Raw genomic sequence first — 7,237 nt, forward strand, 5'->3', positions numbered from 1 at the left:
ACAAAAGCAAAAATAAGAATTACGGCAGGAAGCTAGACATGGTGGCACACACCTTTAATTCCAGCACTTCCGAGGCAGAGGGAGGAGGATTGCCATGAGTTCGAGGGCACCCTGAGACTACATCGTGAATTCCAGGTCAGCCTGGGCTAGAGCAAGACCCTATCTCCAAAAACAAAAACAAAAACAAAATTACAGCAGGATTCCCTCAGAAATAATGTAAGTTTCATGATAACCGAATGGTGCCATGATAGTACTAAAATAAACAGGTATTAATTCTGAATTTTATGTTAAGTTACTAGGGACTGAATCAATGACCTCACATATGCTAGGCAAGCACAGTACTAATGAACCTACATCCTCAGTCTTCTTTACTTTTCATTTTGAGACAAGGTCCCACTAAGCTTCCCGGGCTGGTCTTGAACTCATTCTGTAGTTCAGGCAAGCTTTGAACTTGCAATCCTCCCGCTTTAGCCTTCTAAATAGTTGAGATGACAAGTCTGCACCACCAGGGATAGCTCATTGGGTCAGTAAGAATCCTTTTTCTTTTTTAATTGGGTCTTTCATAGCATAGGCTGGCCTGGAACTCCTGATCCTACTGCCTCTACCTCTCAAGTGCTGGGATCACAGGCATTCACCACCTTACCTGGCTTGAGTCATAATTCTTTTTTTTTAAAAAAATTTTTAAAAAACATTTATTTATTTATGTGTGAGAGAGGAAGAGGCAGAAAGAAAGACAGAATGGGTGTACCAGGGCCTCCAGCCACTGCAAACAAACTCCAGACCCATGTGCCCCCTTGTGCATCTGGCTTACATAGGTCCTGGGGAATTGCACCAGGGTCCTTAGGCTTCACAGGCAAACGCTTAACCGCTAAGTCATTTCCCCAGCCCCCTGAGTCATAATTCTTTACCAGTAAAAATATCATTTAAATAAGGAGAGCTGGGTAGATGTGTCAGGGGTTAAAGGCGCTTGCTTGCAAAGCCTGTCAGTCCAGGTTCAGTTCCCCAATACACACATAAAGCCAGATGCACAAAGTGGTACTCATGTCTGGAGTTCATTTGCAGTGGCAAGAAGCTTTGGAATGCCCACTTCTCCCCTCCACCACCACCACCTCTCTCCCTCCCTCTCTCTCCCTCTCTCTCTCAGACAGTACTGTGGGTTTATTGCTGGCATATCTACAGGAAGTGATTAAGGACATTTGTGAGGCAGAAAGACCATGACATTACATATTACATCTGAAAGAAATGAAGATAAAATAAAGTTGATTTCCATCTTATTTAATTGCCAAAAGTGATAAGTAAGTACTTAAAAAACCCCAGTGGCCACACACTCTGTTGAAGGCACATCGACCATCAGAATAGACAGGGCTACCGGCAAGGCTGGGAGTGAAGAACTGGGAGAATCTATTTTCCCAAGGGCCCCCAGAGCCTAATGCTATTTGATGGTCAATTCTAATGAATCTAAGTGATAAGATAAACTGCCAAAACTGAGAATGTAACTAGGTGCATCATCCCAGATGTTGCAGATACAAAAAGATAAGAAGGGAATATCATAGAAAAATTTTATGTAGAAATTTTATATTTTATAGAAAATTTCTGTATGCAACTGCATTTTATAGCTAAGATAAAGTGCACAAATTCCTTGTAAGGCCCATACCATCTGTGCTGATACAAGAAGAAATGTACCATTCTCTCTCTCTCTCTCTATCTGCCTCTTTCTCTCTGACTGTTGCTCTCAAATAAATAAATAAATGAACAACAACAACAACAAAAGAAACAAGAAGAGATGTAAAACACTGACTAGCTGAAATATGTCTGTTAAAAAAAAATAAACTTGGGCTGGGGAGATGGCTTAGCGGTTAAGCGCTTGCCTGTGAAGCCTAAGGACCCCGGTTCGAGGCTCGGTTCCCCAGGTCCCACGTTAGCCAGATGCACAAGGGGGCGCACGCGTCTGGAGTTTGTTTGCAGAGGCTGGAGGCCCTGGCGCGCCCATTCTCTCTCTCTTCTTCTATCTGTCTTTCTCTCTGTGTCTGTTGCTCTCAAATAAATAAATAAATAAATAAATAAATAAATAAATAAATAAATAAAAATAAAATAAACTTATCATTATACTCTTACTAAGAAAGAAATTCCCAGCCCAGACATCTTCCTTGGTGAAGATTATAACAGGGCTAAGAGAGCATACCTGACATCAGCAATCATTACAGAAATGTAGTGAGATTTTTACCTCTACCTGTAGGATGGCCACCATCAGAAAGATGAGAAAAAGAAAATGCTGGCAAGGATGTGGGAGGAGGGGACCTGTGCATTAATTACATGGGAGACGGTAATTAGTACAGCCACTATGGGAAATAGCATGGAGGTGTCATGAAAAATTAAAACCAAGCTGAGCATGGTGGCACACACCTTTAATCCCAGCACTTGGGAGGCAGAGGTAGGAAGATTGCCATGAGTTCAAGGCCACCCTGAGAATACATAGTGAATTCCAGGTCAGCCTGAGTTAGAGACCCTACCTCAGCAAACAAATCAAAAGAAAGAAAGAAAGAGAGAAAGAAAGAAAGATTAAAACCAAATAGGCTAAAGAGATGGTTAATGATGGTTCCTTGTAAAATCTGATGGCCTGGGTTTGACTCCCCAGAACCCACAAAAAGCCAGATGCACAAAGTGGTACATGCACCTTGAGCATCCATGCTCATCCTCCCTTTTTCGGTCTCTCTCTCTTGTAAAAATAAATAAATATTTTAAAAAATAAGGCTGGAGCCGGGTGTGGTGGTGCACGCCTTTAATCCCAGCACTCGGGAGGCAGAGGTAGGAGGATTGCCATAAATTCGAGGCCACCCTGAGACTACCCAGTGAATTCCAAGTCAGCCTGGGCTAGAGTGAGACCCTACCTCAAAAAATAAAATAATAATACTAGTAATAATAAGGCTGCACATTGAAACATCTCTGTCACACCTTCCAGGGCTCAGGGTCCATTGCGGAAGAGGTGGCGGAAAGAATATAAGAGCCAAAGGAAGGGCAGGACTCCTTACAATGCACTCTTCCAGACACAAAATGGCCTGGATATCCATGACCTCACAGTGCCTGGCACTACCTACATAAGACAATCATAATAGCAGGAAAAGATGATGACATCAAAAGAGAGATTAACTGAGAGAGGGAAAGAATATGATGGAGAGTGGAGTTACAAAGGGGAAAATGAGGGGAGAGGGAATTACCGTGATTTATTGTCTATAATTATTGAAGTTGTCAATAAAAAAGAATCATAACTCAGCAGTTAAAAGCACTTACTTGTACATCCTGGTGGCCTCAGTTCAATTCTCCAGGTGGCACATGGGTCTGGAGTTCATTTGCAGTGTCAGGGGGCCCTGATGTGCCCATTCTCTCTCTCTCTCTGTCTCCCTCTATCTCTTAAGTAAATAAATAAATAAATTTAAAACCAGAACCACCATAGGGTTCCAACAGTCCCCTCCTTGAGAATTTATTTAAAGGAAATAAAACCAGTATGTTTCATGTACCTCCATGTTCATGCAACACCATTCACAATAAGAAGGAATTATCCAAGTGCCCACCAACTAACTATCATACAAAAAAAGAAAATTCTGAGCCGGGTGTGGTAGTGCACGCCTTCAATCCCAGAAGTCCACTTGGGAGACAGAGGCAGGAGGATCGCCGTGAGTTCCAGGCCACCCTGAGACTACATAGTGACTTCTAAGTCAGCCTGAGCTAGATTGAGACCCTACCTCTAAAAACCAAAAAAAAAAAAAAAGAAAAGAAAAGAAAAAATTAAAAAAGAAAGAAAGAAAAAAGAAACAGAAAACTCTGCTGTTCGTGACAACACGGATGATCCTGGAGGACATTACGCTCAGTGACACAAGACAGACACAGAAAAATTAGACTATGTGATCTCTTAATGGGGAACCCAAGATTGTTGAACCATAGGCTTAAAAATTGCTAAAAGAATAAATCTGGGCTGGAGAAATGGCTTAGCAGTTAAGGCATTTGCCTGCAAAACCAAAGGACCCACGCAAGCCAGGTACACAAGGGGGCACATGTGTCTGGAGTTTGTTTGCAGTGGTTGGAAGCCCTGGCACACCCATTCTCCCTCTGTCTGTATCTCTTTCTCTCTCTCTCTTCTCTCTGTCAAGTAAATAAATAAAATGTATTTTAAAATTAATTTAAAAGAAAACTACTCACATAATAGCATGAAATGGAAAGTGAAAGACTAGAAATAAATCTAAAACATGTGCAATAGTTATATACTAAAAACTAGAAAACCTCACTTATATTTAAGAATTTCTAAGTAAAAAGAAAAAAGTTACACTGGGCTTGGTGGTACACACCTTTAATCTCAGCACTCAGCAGAGAGAGGAGGATCACCATGAGTTTAAGGCCAGACTGAGACTACATAGTGAATTTCAGGTCAGCATGAGCTAGAGTGAGACCCTACCTCAGAAAACAAAACAGTGCAATGTATGTTTGGGTCAGAAGATTTAAAACTATTAAGACATCATTTACCCTCGGATTAGCATAGGAGCATAACACAAACCCAAGTAAGATACATGCAGAGTTTCTTTTGTAGCTACTAACAAGGTGCCTATACACTTGGTATAAGAAATGCACAGGTCTGGAGAGATGGCTCAGTAGTTAAGGCGTTTGCCTGCAAATCCTAGCGACCAGGGTTTGATTCCCCAGTACCCAGTTAAAAGCCAAATGCACAAGGTGGCACATGTGCCTGAAGTTCATTTGCAATGGCTAGAGTCCCTGGTGTGCCCATTCTTTCTTTCTCTCTCTTCCTCTTTCACACTCTCAAATAAAAACAAAATTTTTAGGCCGGGCGTGGTGGCTCATGCCTTTAATCCCAGCACTCGGGAGGCAGAGGTAGGAGGATTGCCATGAGTTCGAGGCCACCCTGAGACTCCATAGTGAATGCCAGGTCAGCCTGGGCTAGAGTGAAACCCTTCCTCAAAAAAAAAAAAAAAAATTAAATTAAAAAAAAAATTTAGGGCTGAGGAGATGGTGCAGCAGTAAAAGGCTCTCCTACAAAAAAAAAAAAAAAAAAAAGAATTGTACAGAACCGTGAATATCCAAAACTGTTGGGAAATTAAAGGCCTGTTGGAAACAGAGCACGGTGATGTTTGCCTTTAGTACCAGTACTTGGGAGGCTGAGGTAAGAGGATGGCTAGGAGCTAGATGCCAGCCTGGGGCTGCAGAGGGTGTTTCAGATCAGCCTGAGCTAGAGTGGACCCTGCTGTAAAAAAGAAAAAGAAGAAGAAGAAGAATAAAAGAAAAGAAAAGAAAAAGAAAAGTTGGAGAATATACCCAACCCGATTCCAATAATTCACTGTACACTTACACTTTATAGTTTACTACAGTAATTAAACCAGTGCAGGGTTGGAAAAGGGTCCACAGCACACACATAGAGGAACCATACAGTGAATCCAGAAATTTTGATCCATGTGCATATGATCGGCTGATTTTCAATAAAATGAGCTATCTTCTCTGTCCTAGCAGCGACTGCTCAGCTGTAAGGGGCAAGCCGCCCATGATGAACATGGCCAGCTCCCATAGCAGAGCGCAGCAGGGAACCTGCACAGCGGCAGGCTGCGGCCTGCAGGGGACCTACTTCCAGGGGACACAGAGACCTGTAAGCCCAGGAGCAGTGTGCCACGTGGGTCACTCTGACCTCACTTGGTGCTCTAAGTTTATCAGATTTCAGGGGTGGCAGAGCGAGAAGGCTCAACCAAAGCAGACCTGCCCATGGGGAGGAGAAATGCTAATGTCCCTCTTTTCCCACCAGGAGAACTTCTAAGAGGAACAGTTATGGACAAGGCCACGTCTCAGAATGGACTCAGGCGGTCAGCGCATTCGTGTGTCACCAGTAGGAGCGTAAGCTGGTTACACCCGCCTTGAAGAACTGGCTGTGTAGTGAAGTGGAAAGCGAACATCCTGACCCACAAAATCCTTCTCTTGGGAACACATCCAACAGATATAGCTGTGCACGTCCCCAAGAGATGCTCAAGAATGCCAGCAGCAGCCCTGCACACCAGAGCCCGAACATCCACCGCAAATGGAAAGTCAGCTGTGTTCAGTTAACAATGAAAATCCCCAGGCGCAATGAGGAATGTGCAGCATCACGGTTGAACTTCCCAATTTCACTGGGGGGTAGGCGCCAGGCCCTGTTCTAGGCTCACGAGACAGCTTTCACTATGTAATCGTCAAAAGTATTGAAAGTCACCCTGGAGCATCATTCTCTCTCTCTGTCGCTCTCAAATAAATAAATTTTTAAAAAAGTATTGAAAGTCTTTATTATGGATTATAAAAAAACTGGGACATTCTCCAATTAATTATACAAGATAGGTCTATCCTCCAGAACTATGTCAGGCAAAAAGAGTGTACGTGTGTACACACACAATCCAATGATATCTCACTTCCACACAGAGGCACAGTATTCTGTCCAGTGAGCGTCGTCTGCACATTCGCTAAACAGAAATGAAAAAGAGGAAGAGGAGGAAGAAGAAGAGAAGAAAAAAACAGAAGAAATCAATTTGTTTCAGGACTTTTAGGACAATAGGACATACAGTATCACAAGTCACCAGACAGAAGGTGCCCGCTAATACTCAGGCCAGTGCCATCCCCTTCTGTGCTGTGCTTGGCACCTAGAGACCTCAGACCCTCTTATCAGCTGGCCACCTTGCCAATGGCAAAGGCTGGCAAGAGCCCCGAAGGTAGGAGGGGGAATCCAGTTATCTTACTCAAAGACTTTCTGTTCCTGCGACTTAACCTGTCAGTACCCACCTCTCCTCTGTGGCCCTGACTTACATGTGACCTAACACGGCTCCTGGCAGGTGGGCCCGGTCTGCTTCTTGCTTCCTCTGTTACTTCCTTTGGCTTAGGAAACCTTGGTCGCCATCTCTGGAAGCCTTGCCCCCTACTTGACATGTCAATCTCCCTACGTCTCTGTCCAGCTTCCCACATTGAATCCCCTGCCCTGAACTGCTTGGTGTGACTATATCCTGGGTGAGGCAAAAGTCATGCAGCAGCCAGCCATGCAAGAAGCATGGAGTAGCAAGGTGTAGTGACGGCACCTGAGATCCCAGCACTTCAGAGGCTGAGGCAGAGGAAGCGACAGGAGGCGGGCATGGGCTGTATGGCAAGATCCTGGCTCATGCGCAAGAAAAGAAACATACACCAATATGAAAGAAGTCAGAAATGCAATATTATGGGGAAAGATAGTAGA

Source organism: Jaculus jaculus, chromosome 5 (assembly GCF_020740685.1).
Source record: "Jaculus jaculus isolate mJacJac1 chromosome 5, mJacJac1.mat.Y.cur, whole genome shotgun sequence".
NCBI lineage: Eukaryota > Metazoa > Chordata > Mammalia > Rodentia > Dipodidae > Jaculus > Jaculus jaculus.